Genomic DNA, 17,206 nt, shown 5'->3' with positions numbered 1-17,206 from the left:
ACAGAGGAACTGAATCCACTTCATTCAATAATGCTCCACTCTGGTCCCATCTTCTCAATTTTCCTCCTCCCTGTCTTTTTTTAAAACTTGGAATGCTTTTTTTCAAAAAAAAAATAAAAATAAAAATAAATAAATGAAACAACTGATCCATGAAAAGTCCARAGGTGTATATGAATAAACACTTTTACAGATCGATTTCCTGGTTTCTAGGCCTTACTTTGTAATACTCTTTTGTGGTCTGTGAAACAGCATCTCTATAATTATCAAAGATCCAGAAACTTGGTGGCCAGTTTCTACCTTTCCTCACATTACTGGCTGTGGATTTTCTGGTATGTACTACCAGCCAGAATTTGGCCTTAAATCTAAAGCATTGTTTCAGTATGTAACTTATATAGTGGCATGGGACTGTGAATGTTAATGTGCCAGCTACAGGGGAGAACACTTAGAGATCCTCAGGAGCATTAATTCAGAGACCTCTTACTTTTGCGTGTTTAAACATGAATTAATATATTTTCAAAATGAGGAGGAAAAAAAATAAAGGAGCAATAAAAAAATCTCCCAAATCCTTCATCATCTGAACGTGGCAGGAAGCAAGGCATGAAGAAGGGCTCAAACAAAAATATTATCATGTCATTGTGTATTTACACACGAAAAAATCATAGCACAGCTAGTCACAAATTTTACTTGTTAATTCCGATGAAACCTGACAGCTCAGTGAAAACCTGAAGATGAATAAATACTCCAAGATCAATACCTAAATCCATTACAGAGAGTTCACAGAACTCCAGCTCAGCAGAGAGCTTTCTGTGTTCCCACTCCTGCACAGCTTCTTGTCTCATGGATCGTGCCAGCTTCAAGATTGACTGCCTGTTCCCCTTCAGGAAACACCCTCCCTTTCACTAAAATGCACCATAGGAACACAGCAAAGTCTAGTCTCCAGCTGCTGCAAAAAGAGGTCTCTCCTTTTACTCCGTCTGCTCCCTTCACTGCAAATTGCAGAGCCCTTCAGTTGAAACTCTGGGTAGTACAAAAAGACTTTGGTCATGTGCAAGTTATAGCAACCTGTCAGAGCAAAGCAGTTTTAATAAAGCTAACACATGAAAAGCTTGGGCAAAAGAAGGTTCTGAGGGGATGTCTATATGGAGTGGTGTGAGAAATGCATCTGTTCTGCTTGTCATATACACAGCTGTGCTCTACAGTGCTGGAGAACATGCTGCTCCAGTGCAGGGCAAGAAAATCCATGTTAAATTTCCCAGAGACTCCCCAGGAAATCCATATCTCTGTATGGTGCTTGAGGTACCATGATTCCCGCAGACCTTATTATTTCCCACTCAGCACCATGCTAGTTCTCTTACAAGGGCCTATGTGCATCACTGAGAGTGTGGGGGCTTCAGGTGTGCAACAAATCTGTGTCAGTGAAATTTCCTATCTGTGGAGGCATGCCCTAAACTTTTCTCCCAACTGTTTCATCTCAACAGCTCTTTGATCCAGAAGTAACAATGAACCTGGCAAAAAATATTTATTCCCGCATTTGAGAAAGTTTTGATTTGGATCCAGAATTTCTACCTTGAAGCAAATCATTTGTATTATACTTCAATAGCCTCAGGTGATTGAATCACCATTTCTTCTGATCCACAGTTGCAAACACATATGTTTCTGTTTCAAATCTACTGGGTGTGGAACATGAATGCAAACAAATCCTCTCTGCGTATTGATTCCTCAAATATTCAAACGTTTTTCCTTTGGAATAATCCAGTTACATGTAACACATAATGCAAGAAAAAAAAAAGACTATTCTAATACTTTACTGTCCTAAAACAAAATAGAGTAGACATATTAGCAACCAGATAGCAAACTTGAGTTTGGTTCCAGCCTGTGAGTAACCTGACATAGTCACTATTAAACTTCTCACAACTGGAAGTCACTTCATATCTTATTAACAAAATGTTCATATTTATATGCTGAAGAGCTAAATGGTAAATTATTATAATGCTTCCAGATGATTATCGTTCACAGTTTCTTGGTGTCATTCATAACCACATAAAATCATAATATGATGTGTTACAAGTTGATGGTTTGAATGCCAGGATTCATGTGCTAAGCTTTGGAGGGATTTTGTTTTGCAGATAGAAACTAGACACTCTTATTTGTATGCCACATTACCTTTTGATGACAGGAAACAGTGTCCTAGAAATACCTGAACTCTGTAATCACAGTGGACTTTGTTGTCCCTTGTTCTTAGGGATGATGAGTAGATGCAGAGCTTTTATGTTCTTCATAGTGTTGCACAGGGCCTACATGAACCTCAAAATAGGTCTAGAACATATCAGGAGATGAAAGGGAGAAAAGGGTAGCATTGTATGCCATGGTATCAGTGTATGTATTTCACAGAACTCTTAACCATCTAATAGATATGCAAACAAAAAGGGTAAAGATCAACATAAGGATTTGGCTGGGTGGTGAACATTTGAACTAATGGAAGGTATAACCCTAAACCCTAAAGTTTACTTATTATTAGGAGTCTGGTTAGCTTGCCAGAAGCACAGACATTATCCGTATGTCTTATGGCGTCAGTGGAACTAGTCCACAAACCTTAGCATATGTATACATCTTGAGAAGATTGTGTCCTAGGACCACAACTCTAAGCCTTAGCATGCTACRCTGCAGCAGCATTGCCATCTGGCTGCTTTTCAGCTGGACTGGCTGCTTTTGAAATGAACACACCAGTTGGCAATGCACGTGTGCAAATTAAGCATGTGCAGCAGCTATGTGTCTTAAGGTGGCTGGTTCTTTTGGATATCGAAGGTAGCAGTGTTAATTGGACCTAGGAATAAAACACACACAAAAGAGTTTAGTAATAGTCTTTGCACATTTACATGTTGAGGAGGAAATTGCTAGTCTCTCATTACACTCCAAATTCAGTCTCTGGGAGGAAGGCAAGAATGTTAAAACTGCATAGGTCTGCCTAACTAACTAGTTACATTATTCTTTGTACTACAGAAGCAAAGAAATCCAATTCTGATCTTTTTTGCTGACTTCAACAAGAATAGAAATAAGGCCTAAGGTCACAGTTTCCTTGTTGACTTCTTCCTCATTTTTTTTTTTAATTTGAACTCAATTGAGATAAACTTTGCCCTCTGGGAAGCTATTACAGATAATACTAGAATCAACATAAATTAAAGATGGATCATATTTACAGTGTCACTAGCTTGTGAGTTATATTTCCCACGTGAAATGTTTTTTTCTGCTTAGGTTTGAAAGGGTCATTGTTTGTATATATTTATATGTATAAACTGAAATACTGATTTATCAAATAGAATCCTTTTTTGTAGYGTGAATTTTTATCTATGCATTACTGGTAATAAAAAACCTTAATTAAGAAATGAATTTTCTTAGCACCCAATCTCCCTAAATCCTCACATCCCTTAATGAAAAATTATATGCATTTTGGGTTCTGTTCCTTTTCTTTCTTTTTTTTTTTTTTAAGAAAGCACAAAATAGTTTTTATAACAGTTATAATGTTTATGCTTTGGAGTACATTTTCAACACAAGCCAAAAGGAAAAACTATGCATTTCTCAGTTACCTTTTCAAGATCTGAAGACGTGAAGCAAATTAACACATTCACTTTACCTGGATAAACTGACTTTTCCTGAAGTGAACAAAAATATTTCTAAAAGAAAAAWATATATATATATATATATACATATTAAAGTGCTTTATGTTATTTTCAAAAGAAATCTTTGCATGTGCTTGACAAAATGGGACAGTGAACATGGGAAATCAAAGTGTAGTAGAAACTAGAGATAGAAAAGACCTGGAGGTCATTCTTAGCCATCCCCAATGCAAGATAGTTCCCTACAGTATGGTATTGAAGCTTTGGTCCAGTCTTATTTTAAATGAACCAGCTGATATCATTTTCACAATCTCTCTGAGGACACTATTCCACTGTCAAATAAACATGCTTGTAAGTCTCAGACACACAAGTTATTCAGGCACAAGAATTAAAATTAGAGTCAAAGTGAAAATAAACTGAATAAAATGGTATGTATAGTTTTGGTTTGCCATCCTGGTTCTGTTAGAACTAACAAAACATAATGCATGTGTGTGCAAGCTCTGAGCAGGAAACGGAAAGATCTAACTGAGGGTTCAGGAGAAAGGCTGAGGTAAAATAGTCTGTCAAAGAATATAGGTTTTGAAAAGATGTGGATTTATGTGTAGAAATTTCTAAAAATATTTTTATATATGTGGACATCTCTTGCCCCAAACAAGGATGAAGTATGACTGTGGTTTGTTTTTCCACAGAAGTCCAGGGACATATTTTCTGCACTAGAAAAATAAAGGTGTGCATTTCCCGTGGGCTAGGTAATATGTAATAACTAGCATATGAAATGAAATCCTAATGAAATAAATTGGTTAGTAGTTTTAACATTAATTCATTGTGTGCAGTAAGTCTTAGCTTCTGCACCTCACCTGTTCTTGGCCATACCTTGTCTTCTAATGTGTGAATGCTGCATGGCCTTTTCTTTCTCCATGTCTTTTCTAGTGTTTTACCAGGTTCATCTGAAAAACACACCTTTTTCCCAAGGAAGTGAATCCAAAATGTGCTGAGCCAGGACCCAAAGTTATAAACAGCTGTAGCTGAATGGCCACTGTATCTTTTATGTAAGCCTAGGTAGGGATGATGCCTCAGAGTATTTCCACGTGCCATTTAAGTGCTTTGACAGTGGGCAGGGTTCATCGAGGCAAAGGAGCGTCCTGACGACAGAGACATTACACTCACCTAACTGAAGGGGGTGAGGGGCTGCGTGGCTGAAGACATCTGGCCAAGAAAGCACAAGCAACATTATGGGTAAATGCACCAAGCCAGAGCCAACATAACACATGGGGGCCAGTGGCTGCACAGAAGACCACTGTGGATACTGTGAAGTCTGACGTACTCTGGACTCGTCAGACKTACTCTGTGCGCATGGATTAGTTGTGTGGAGCACATGCAGTACATGTGAAGTTTTCCAGATGATTCAGATTGGTTGTATAGCCTGAATACTTGGCATCTGGAAGTCCTGTACAAACACGCTGCAAAGAACTGAAAGAGAGCGAGGGGAGCCAAAAGACCATTCCCTCCACTGTGGTGCAGCTAGGGCAGGTGCTGCCCCGCTCCTTCGGGGCCAAGCACAAATGCCTCAGGTTAAAAGACAGCTCCCAAGTGCAGGAGTGGAGACCCTCTGTGAGGCATCTCCCAGTCTTTTCTTGAAGCACTCCAAGGCTGGCCAAACACCACCCTCTTATTGCAAGCTGGCCTTGAGCAGCCAGCTAAAATCCCAGGAGTACGTGTGTGGAGCAGTGTGCATGTGTGTGTGTGGAGGGTGCGCTCCAGGCCCTGACACCTTCTCAGCCTCTCTCCCACCCAAATCCATGCTGCTGACTGTGTCTCTCCCCCTCAAAAGACTCTTATACCTTTTATACTGATACCTAAAAAAGAGGCTGCAGAGCAAAACACAGCATCTCCAACCCATTTTCTTCCATTCTAGAGGGATTCTCCAGCAGCTGCTAAGGACAATATAAGAGCTGTCTGCAGCACAGTTATGAGGCTGGCAACCTGGCCCAAAATATCAGTTAATTTTGTCTTTAGCACATTTCTAATTTGTCGGTGCAGACTGGTCTTTACTCACAAGGGGGGAAAGCTATTTTTGTGCTGTTGCCAAGATACTACTGAACTRGCAGACTGATCAGATAGCAGCTGTCAATAGCTGTGACAAACTAACATGACAATTCAAAGAATGGAATTTAAATGATATATAGCCAACAATGCTACAAAGTGTGCCTAACATATCTTCCCAATGTAAATCATTGTCTTCTGCTTAGGAAGCTGGGCAAGTCAGTCTTACTCCTTCTCAAAGCAGTCCATGACAGTGAACATTAGGAGAGATGGTTAGCACTGGGAACAACCTAGACATATCGTTCACAAACCCCATCACAAAATCTGTACTTTATATCTACCATAAATTCCCTTAGAAGTGTATAACATAGCTTGAAGGCTACTATAAAGATGGCTTTGAGGGACACTATACTGCCAGAAAGAGTGATGGTGCAAACAAGTTAGGATTGAAACGCTTTGAGAAGTGGATACAGAACCACAGAAGGGATAGTCATACTTAATGCAAATTAAATAATTCTAGGGAAAGCTAAACAACCTCAGGTCAGAAACATTTCACAAAAGCAGGATGCTTTACCTTCATTGCTAACTCTTCAACAGTAAACCCTAATAATGCCTTATTTTTGCTTCAGAATTTCTTCTGGAATAGACATTTTCATTATAAAATGCTAAATTAAAAATATAGATCCAATTTAAAAGAGACTTAGTGAAAAAAGGGGCCTGGTTTGGGGGGTTTGGTTTTTTGTTCTTTTTTTTTGCAAAAAAGCTGAAGAATGAGAAAGAGTGAAAATAATGCAATTTACATTCAGTAATGAAAATATTTTTAACAGAATGTGTACACACTTGCATTTATATGTCTGTAGCTTGGCATATACAGCGTAAAAAATAATTTACCAATGATACTAGATGTTATATTAGGAATTCTGTTCCCACATAAAAATGTAAAATATCTTCTGGTTGTAAGCCTTACGCACTTAAAATGTAAAATCCCTGTCCTATAAAAATGCTTCAAAGTCACCTTGAAACTGGAATACACGAAATACCACTAAATGTTTCATGAATATATTTTTAAATATAACCCTTTTATTTAAATGTAATTAGTGTTGCATTTTTTAAATAGAATCTCAAAAGAATAAAGGATTCTTGTGTTTCTTTGTATGTAAGTGTAGGTATGTGTGCCACATACACAGACACAAATGTATAGAATCATATAATAACTTTTGGATCACCATGATACTATTTTTGAAATATTTACCCTTCCCCTTCCTGTGGGGCTATAGATAGCAGTAAACAAGGTATGATTCCTGTTCTTTGCACCTTTTCAGTGTCAAAGGAAAGGTTAAAATACAAGCAAATGAGAATACATACTATTTTGCTGACAAAGCATCACTGTAATCTGCTGTCAAATGAGATATTTAAAGACCCTGGATATCTCTGGGATTACAGTGAAACTTTGATAAAGTACTACAGTTGGGAAACTCCTTTTCACCAAATACAGATTCCTTTTGAAAAATCTAGATTTGAAAGGTTCCAGAATTACCACAGAGTTCAAAATTCCTGAGCTACCTACTTCAGTGTATTTCTAGCAAATAAAATAATTTTTGCTTCTATTTCCTTGTCAATCTTAATGACAGGCCAGAATTCTCAGGAAATAATATTAAACATTTGAATAGTGCAAAGTTTTCTTTTAGTGCTATTTTTCAACTATATACTTTCTAACTGATAAAACAAGGGGACAGATATGTTATTAAATTTGCTAAAACTTTACAAGTTCCAAAATCTAAGGGCAAACTTTGTACCAATTCCAGGCTTTGGGAGAAACAATAAAAAAATTGCTGAATTCTACCATTCCTGGAGGATTTTTTTGTTGTTGTTTTATTTTGGTGCTTTTCTGCTCTGCATTAATGTCTAGATTAGAAAAACAAAATATTGCAAAGGACTCTCAGATGAAATCAACATCTAACACGGTGGAATTTTCTACATCTGGATCTATTCCTAAGCAAATAGGAAACTTCTGATGATGTTTCCTCAGAGAGTTTTTCAAAGAGGTAATTTAGGCAGCTGTACCATCAAAAATGACAGATTTGCACTTCCAGCGCTCACTCTGCAAAAGTTAGTTTTGTGTTCACTTTTAAACATGAAAAATGTCCTGCATCATTGCTTATCATCTTAAGTTAAGCGTAAGCTTAGTCTTACAAACCTATTTAGCACCTAACAGGAATGAACACAAATACTTGTCATCTCATTACTTCTTGCAAGTATCAGGAATAAGCAGAACTAGGGAAATAATTCTAAAGCTTGATGGAACAACAATTTTTGATTGTTATGTCTTAAAAACTGAAGGTATATACATAACCCCAGGTATCCTTGCTCCATATTTGGTCATCTTGTTTTTTGTTTATTTTTTTCAGTTACATTTCCAATATAAAATAGAAATGACCTCAGCATAGGGTATATGTTAAGGAATAATGACCAGCCAAGGGACTCTAAACTGGCCATTAATCTCCAAGACATTCCCTTGAAATTTTGTTGTATTCTTTGCTCACAACCATGCCAGCATAAAATTATCTTGTGGAAAATATCTAGGTGAAAACAGAAAAGGAGGATAAAAAACCCTTCAAAATAAAGTCAGAAAACTGAACAAGTTAAAATAGTTTACTTTATTTAAGATTTTAGAACATAAAATTACAAAATTCTGGTTCAGGCTCTTGTTTTTCTGGTGTGCCAGAAACCATCCTTACCTTTAGTTTCCCACTGGGAAAAGTAAACAATAGCATTTACTTGTCTCAGAGGGCTATTACAAGAAAATCCCACAAGTAGCAATATCTGAAAGGTGTAAAAGCCCATATAAATGTTAATACTAATAACTATGAGGATGATGGTGATGATGAAGGTGATGATGATTTTGCTGAAATATTTGTATTGAAATATTTCATTTAACAAAATTTTTCACATGCTATAATCATACCTATACTGTGAAATAGAACAATTTGTAAAAATTGCCAAATACTATGATCATTGCTACATCAGCAGATGAATAGCCTRTAAAACAGGTGATATGCTTATTTATATAGCACTTGTCCTATCAGAGAGTCTATCAGAATATTTCTTTTAACATTAGGCACTGCATAATGAAGCATCTTGGACCTCAAATTCTCTTTAACTTTTGTGTAYGGTAACAAACCAAGAAGAATAAATTATGAAGAAAAACAGAGAAAGTATTACATCAATGGAACGGAAGCTATTTAGACAATATAATGATGATTTTTAAGCTTCAGAATGGAACTAATACTCAGTAAAGATAAATGTTTGAAACTATCTTGTAAAGCAATTTCAAATCCAGAGACAAAAATATCAGTAAACTCTTGAAGAATTACTTTTTACTCAGAAAAATAAGGACATGGAATTATTTGTTGGTCTGTGGCACCCGAAGAAAGTAGCGCTCATTAATTCAGTAGATAGTTAGATTTCTTTCCAGGAGGGGAAGCAGTTGAAAGAGGTGATAGAAAATGAAGGAAAGAATTAAAACACATGTTTTAAAGTAGGTCTTTTAGTCCAAATAATCTGTTCTTCAGAGTCTAAGAAAAGTCCATCCACAGTTTTTTTACTGTTTATCAAGTGTTTTATGGTTTTCTTTTTGATCCTGCTTGTGTCATAGAACACAAGAATTCTTTTGACTTCAGTGGAATTAACTAGTGCAAAACAATAGGGTTGGAGAGGTAACTTAAGTCAAGGAAAATCTAGAGCAGTGTGAGGGTAGAAGACATCAGTACATATTGAGAGTCAAATACTTAGGCCAGCATCAAATTTTGCTGTTTCCAATATTAGTCATAGTACATATTTGGCCCACAAAGAGAGGCAGGGTCCAGATGCACCAAGAATTTTAGAAGCCCAAGTCACACTGGACAAAATAAGGGTCCTAAATAATTCTGTGGGAAGAAGAGAAAACAAAACTAATATTGTAACCTATATGCATATAGAAAGTTTCTCTGACACAAAGGGAGAAGGGTATTTGAATAGTGAGACAGAATTTTGCAGAATGAAATTGGCTAGAAGGCAAGAGCTCCATTTATGAAACATTGTAAAGGTTTTGGGTGGCACTGGAGCAAACTCAGGAATTGTGGGGGGAAAAAAAAAAAAAGGAAAAAAAGAAAGAAAGAAAGTGAGAGAAAGAGTAAGTGCCACTCCAGAAAGATCAATAGCCAGTGGTTAGGTCATATATCTGTGATGTAGGAAACCCAGATTAAAGTAGCTGCTCTGCCTTGTCTGAGAAAGACCTTGCAGTTGGACCTCTTGTATCTGAGTGTCCTCACTAGCTCACTGTTCTGGGCTCTCTTTTTCTGCTGCATTGTCTGATTTTGAACCGATGTTATATCCTGAACCCAAGACCCACTGCTAATCAAATGCTTTGGTTGTGATAAACTCAGCTTTTTATGATTATGCAAAAAACCCTACAAATATTGTATATATTAGGGAACAAGGTGTCTGTACAAAGAGTTATATTAACTGCCTGACCTTTCCTTTGTGATTAGGTTCTTCCCATCCTGCTGTTTCCTCTACCTGTTGTTGTAACATTCTACTGTTACGCCATATCTACCACTAAACTGAAAACCCTCTGGGCAGAGAACACATCTGTCTACATGCCTAGCATATTTTGGGTGATGCCACAATATACACAGTACACAAACAATGATAATAGCTTCACCATATTTATATTGCAAAATTTTTTGAGCTGGGTGTTTGCATGGTGGTATTTGGTTGAATCACATTAATTGAATTCACTGTTTTTCCAAGCACAGGTAGTTAGTTCTCTTGCCAATAAAACTTCTTAGCCTTTGATGCTGCCTGTAATATTATCTAACCTTGTTCTTGTATCACGTCCTGTAAGGTCTTCTTGTTTTGAAGGGCGAGGGTTTATTTCCACTGAAACGAGCCATCCTCTGACGTCAATAGACTGAAGTTTGGGATAACAAAAAAGAAATTGCCTGATCGTAGCAAAAGAAAAAAAAAATGGAGAGAGACTTATGCATGACATCTTCCTACCGAAGAGGAAAAGATAAAGACCTGAAATAATAATAATAACCAGATGACTACCCATTAACCACACTGTCAGCAGTTTAAGAATTTCCAAGTCTTTCTATCAACAGATGGACAGTTATASCTGTTGTTTTCCTCCATATGCACTTTGAAGTTGTGTTTAACTCCTTGTGTTTAACTCCTTTAATGTGCTAGGTGGGTTTCTGCGCTGCAGTTAATTCGCATTTGCATTGCTTTCAGATGTTAAGCAAGACAGATTTTCTCTCTCAGCCCTTCAGCTGAGGGATCAATCATGTAAACTTATAATTCCTGCAAAAACTGTGTTTTTATTTTTTCCAAATAATAGGATAGACCTCATAAGTGGACAGAGCTATTTGTATCCAGGAGCCAGCTGTATTATCCTGCCTGTACAGGGGAATAAATATGAGGGCACAGAAGGAGATACTAACCCACAGACTCACAGTGGCTGAGAAAATGCTTTGGAGAGTGTTTGGAGGAAACACAACAGTTTTTCACTACAGTCCTCAGAACAATGGTAATCTCTCTGCCATTTCCATTGCCACATACACCTTTATCTATGGTCCATCATCCATTCTGTACATCCTCCTCTTATGTCCCTTCTTCCCATGGAACAGAAGTTTAGCAAGTTTCATACAGATCTGAGCTGGATTCTTGAATTAGCAAAACAAATATGCACAAATATTTGTTTTACTCAGGAGCACCAACAGTCAGATTCTTAGATATATCTAGTTAGTCATAATCTATTTAAGTTAATGAGAAATAAACATACCATTAAAAATGGCCCATGACCTTTAATTGAGAAGTAGGGGACTAAGGATACTATACTTTGAAATGTTGATTTTTTAAAAAAAACATGAATTAATTATCAGGAAAAAAAATGTAATATATCAAAAAAACATACATTTAACATACAGTTACAATTCTGGTAGTGTACTTTTTTTAAAATTTATTTATTACCACACTCACAAAAACAGTCTGTACAATTTTATTTCAGAAACTGTAAGCACATTTATTAACACTTATAACTTTATCGACTTCAGAAGACAGGCCAAATCATAAATGTACAAATCAGTAAATCCTGTGTTTATCAGGCTGAACATGATAGAATTATGTATAATTCCTTTTGAAGAGTTCAAGGGATGATGAGGAAAAAGGATGCTGTTTTCTCATTTTCCTGGAACAGCTATCAGTTTAGTCAATTAGAGCCTATATTATCTTTCATGGGTTTTCAACTGATTATTGGAAAGGCATTAAGGTTGTTCAAGTGAGCGGTAGCTTTTGACACTAGACCCTTAGAACATGTTATATGTTTCATTCCCAAAATCAGATAATGAGATTCAGTCTCAGCAGAGGTGAAATGTCTTGCTTTGGGTTATAGGTTTTAGGGTTGGTTTGTTTGTTTGTTTGTTTGTTTTCCTGATTTTCATCTCCATCTTTTATGCATGGAATATAGGTAATAACATAAAAGTATTAGCTTTCAAAAAAAGAAACTTTTCAGAACACTTATTCCTACTTATTTAACAGCGAAAATGTGGTCCGTAAGCAACTTAGTTATCTCAATGATAAGTGTTACAGAAATCGTAATGGTCTTGTGGTCTTATAAATCATCTTTTTCCACCCATGGATCCACAAAAAGATCATCAAGGCCACAGGTAACACTCACGCTATCTAGACGATAGCACTGCTAGATAATAAAATCAGAACAAGCTCCTGATGCATATTCTCGTAAAGGACCAACACAGGAAATTCTGCTTTGTGCTACCTTCTGCACCTCTCACCCACAGCACCTCTCTTCCATTACACCCTGAACACAGAGCCTAACAGGAAGCAGGCACTCCTAAAACTTACCTCCACTGGGTTTGCATGCACAGACAGCTCTTTGCTTATGTAGCATTCTTCAGAGATCATTTATGGCCAAATTGCTCATTGTCTTATTAAAGGCAAAGGTCAGAACAATTGTGGAAGACCCGGCCATATTAAAAAATTTATAAACTGTAAAAAATATATATTTTAAGGGTAATAAGAACTGCCAAAGTTTTGTTTTTAAAAAACAGAACTACTTCTGAATGAAAAGATGAACTGTTCTGTTAAAAATAAGTAGCACAAACATGAAATTTCCCATGATATGGTACAAAATCACCATTTGTTAAAAATCTTCAGAAAAAGCTGTTCCCCAAATTCCTACCTAATAAGTGGAACAAGAAGATAATTAGGAATCCAGACATCCAAAAAAGCTTCTTTTTCGTGTCAGTAAACCATAAAACTCCTTTTCTGATATCAATAAAGAAAAGCAGCAATTCTTCACAGTGAGGCCAATTTAGGAGGAATTTATGAATGCTGAGAAGTGGCAAATTAGAGTAGATACTGTCTTGTTCAACCTGACTAGTTATACTGCTGGCTGAATATGACTATATTAATTATGGGTATTTTACTTTTTTTTTAACATAGTGTTTCATGACTTTATGCAACATAAATGGTAGTAATGGATTAAATGCAGCCTTGAAACCATGACTGCACAGGTTCTCATCTTGCCTCTTAACATAAGAAGGATGCTATCAACTCAATGGAAAGGCTTTAGCTCTATCTGAGAGGTTAATTTGGAATTTATGATTGACTTCTTGTATGGATGCACATATTCTAAATTCTGAAGTGCATAATTTGGAAAAAAACACCCTTATTTTAGAGTCAGAGGATGTGATTCATCTCATTTAGCTTCAGACATCTACAGCAGAGATGTTTATAACCAAACAAGTCATCTTTATAGTCAAATAGAAAGATATAGACACCCAGGGGATGTGATTTATATGCCCKATTTTGGATTTCCACCTTTAGAATAAGATGAATCACATACAAGAACTGAAATTGATTATTAAAGGGAGTCTGAATAACTGATTCAGGTGTGAAATTCTAAAGTTTAGTGGGATTAATCCTGCCTGGGATGTCAAAAACAGTTAATTTGCAATCAGTGTTTTATATCCCGCTTCAGCCTGAATTAACTTTCCATGCATATCAGACTTAAATGAATCAGTACCATCTGCTATGTCACTGGTTCCACTTTCTACAACCTCAGTTTCTCCAAAAATTTTCCATATAATTGCTGACTAATCCTAATCCTATCAAACATCCAATGAGATCATCCTCAGGGGTATGGTTACAAAATCTTCACATACTATATGTGGACTTCTACTCACACATCATTTTGGACCACGCTGATTTCTCCCATAGATCTTAATGTTGTAGACTTTGATGACCAGATTTTCTAAGTAGAGAGTTCATTCCATATTTCAGTTAACTTAGAAGAAAACAGGCCATTTTCCAGAAAGCTTATATAGAATATCTATTCTCAGAAATCATACTCTGATGCATGACCTTATTCCTTCATTTTCAATTACTGTTTATCTTGTAGCCTGTTCCACGGATATTTTACTGAACACTGAAGTTGATAATATCTAACTGTACCTCATGCTTGATTTCTTCAGCGTAAGCACAATTTTCTGTAAAGTATTTTAGTGAATAGTAAAGAAAGAGGAGGCTTATCACATAGCTACTTGCACACAGATACCCAAGAACTGTTTTATGTACTGAAAAAATGACAAAGGGAAGGAAGATACAAAGCCAAGACTATTGTGAAACTGAACACAGACTGTTTCAGGTAATTCAGCAATCTATAAACTCACATGAACCATACAATTTTTCAGACACTGACTGAAATTCAATTGCAGGCACGATTTTGAATGTTGCTGAACAGTGTGAATATTTGGTATGATTTGTCTGGGGGCCATGAGGGGAACTCCTCCAGAATGTGTCATGGCAGGATTGCATTCCAGAAGAGAGGTTTTTAGATTCAGGAGAAACTACCATTCAAAATAAGCTGCTAATAAACATGAACATTTGATTGATTTCTTGTGAAACAATGAGAAGCCATGCATATAGCTGTGAGATACTGTTTTAAAGATGGAATTCTAACAGATCTGGGGGGCTAACTCCTCACTCACAAAGCCTCCTGGTTTCTGAGGAAAGAGTCCCAGACGACTTATCCCCCAAATCACTTAGTCTACTGGCCTATCAGGTTTCTGTGATGAAATATAATGCTGAAGTTAAATTGGACAAGCCTTGGTGATGTTCTGTTCTGTGCCCCATTAGTTAGCAAATTTGCAATTTAAAGAAGAAAGCACTGACTAGAATTTTTACAACATTTCTTCAAAGTCAGGACACAAAAAGCCAGTTTTTAGCTAATAATATAGTTGTGTTCTCACTGCTGAAACCACAGAACTATTAGACATTTTGGTAAAGACTTACAAAAAAAAAAAGAATAAGAAATAATTGTTAGTTCCATAGCTTCTCTCTTCTATTGAAATTTAAATAGCATTTAAATCTTGAATACGAGATGTCATAAAAAGACTGCCAAGGCTTGTCCATGCATCTCATGCACGCATCTCAAAACTATTACCCTCTGCTGCTCTTCCACGTGGGCACTAATGATGCCAAGGGCAACTTGAAAACCATCAAACAGGATTTCAGAACTCTGGGGATGGTGGTCAAGGGTCTGGGAGCCCGGCTCATTTTCCTCTCAATCCTGCCAGTGTGGGGGATGGATGAGAGGAGGAGGAGACGGATTTTCCAAGTTAACAACTGGCTGCGCCACTGGTGTTGGCAACGGGGTTTTGGTTTCTACAACCATGGTACCCTGTTTGAAGATCAACAACTGATGGGGAGAGATGGGATCCACTTCACTAAGCAGGGCACATGTGTCTTTCCCAACAGGTTGGCCAAACTGGTAAGGAAGGATTTAAACTAGGAAAGATGGGGGAAGGGGAGAGTTATAGAGACAGGGCAGTCAACGAAAAGCAGCTCAAGTTGGGATGCCTCCAGCAGGTGAATGCAGCCAGGGAAGTGCGCATGGGATGTGGCTATGGAGGATCCTCTTGTACCCCTCCTGGGAAACCTGCATGCTCGATCACCTCTCTGAAATGCCTGTACACCAATGCACGCAGCTTGGGGAACAAACAGGAAGAACTAGAGATCTGTGTGCGGTCGCAGGGCCATGATCTCATTGCAGTCACAGAGACATGGTGGGATAACTCGCATGACTGGAGTGCTGTCATGGATGGCTACATGCTTTTTAGGAAAGACAGGCCAGGAAAGCGAGGTGGTGGAGTTGCTCTTYATGCGAGAGAGCAACTGGAATGATTCGAGCTCTGCCTAGGGGTGGATGAAGAGCAAGTCGAGAGCTTATGGGTAAGGATTAAAGGGCAGGCTAACATGGGTGACACTGTTGTGGGTGTTTACTACAGGCCACCTGATCAGGAAGAGGAAGTCGATGAGGCCTTCTACAGACAGCTGGAAGTAGCCTCACGATCCCAGGCCCTGGATCTCGTGGGGGGCTCCAACCACCCTGATATCTGCTGGAGAGACAACACAGCTAGGCACAAACAGTCCTGGAGGTTCCTGCAGAGCATTGGTGACAACTTGACACAGGTGGTGGAGGAGCCAACAAGGAGAGGTGTGCTGCTGGACCTTGTACTAACAAACAAAAAAGGACTGGTTGAGGATGTGAAGGTCGGGGGCAGCCTTGGCTGCAGTGACCVTGAGATGGTGGAGTTCAGGATCCTGCAAGGAGGAAGGAGGGCATTAAGTAGGATCGCAACCCTGGACTTCAGGAGAGCAAACTTTGGCCTTTTCAGGGACCTACGTGAAGGAATCCCATGGGTTAGGGCCCTAGAGGGAAGGGGCGTTCAAGAGAGTTGGTTAATATTCAAGCATCACTTCCTCCAAGCTCAAGATCGGTCCATTCCTATGAGCAAGAAGYCAAGCAAAAGAGGCAGGAGGCCTGCATGGATGAGCAAGGAGCTCCTGGCAAAACTCAAACGGAAGGAGGAAGTATACAGAAAGTGGAAAGGGGGACAGGCCACTTGGGAGGAATATAGGAACGTTGTCAGAGTATGCAGGGATGTGACGAGGAAGGCTAAGGCCCGTTTGGAATTAAATCTGGCGAGAGATGTCAAGGACAGCAAGAAGAGCTTCTTCAAATACATCAGCAGCAAGAGGAAGACTAGGGAAAATGTGGGCCCTTTGCTGAATGGGGTGGGTGCCCTGGTGACGAAGGATGCAGAGAAGGCAGAGTTACTGAATGCCTTCTTTGCTTCAGTCTTTACTGCTCAGGCCAGCCCTCAGGAATCCCAGATCCTGGAGACCAGAGAGAAAGTCTGGAGAAAGGAAGACTTGCCCTTGATCAAGGAGGATCAGGTTTCAGATCATTTAGGCAAACCTGACACCCACAAATCCATGGGCCCTGATGGGATGCACCCACAAGTACTGAGGGAGCTGGCGGATGCTATTGCTAGGCAACTCTCCATCATCTTTGAAAGGTCATGGAGAACAAAAGAGGTGCCTGAAGACTGGAAGAAAGCCAGTGTCACCCCAGTCTTCAAAAAGGGCAAGAAGGAGGACCCAGGGAACTACAGGCCAGTCAGCCTCACCTGCATCCCTGGAAA

This window comes from Apteryx rowi, unplaced genomic scaffold, assembly GCF_003343035.1.
Source record: "Apteryx rowi isolate R43461 unplaced genomic scaffold, aptRow1 scaffold_249, whole genome shotgun sequence".
Lineage (NCBI taxonomy): Eukaryota > Metazoa > Chordata > Aves > Apterygiformes > Apterygidae > Apteryx > Apteryx rowi.
This window is presented reverse-complemented; position numbering follows the sequence as displayed.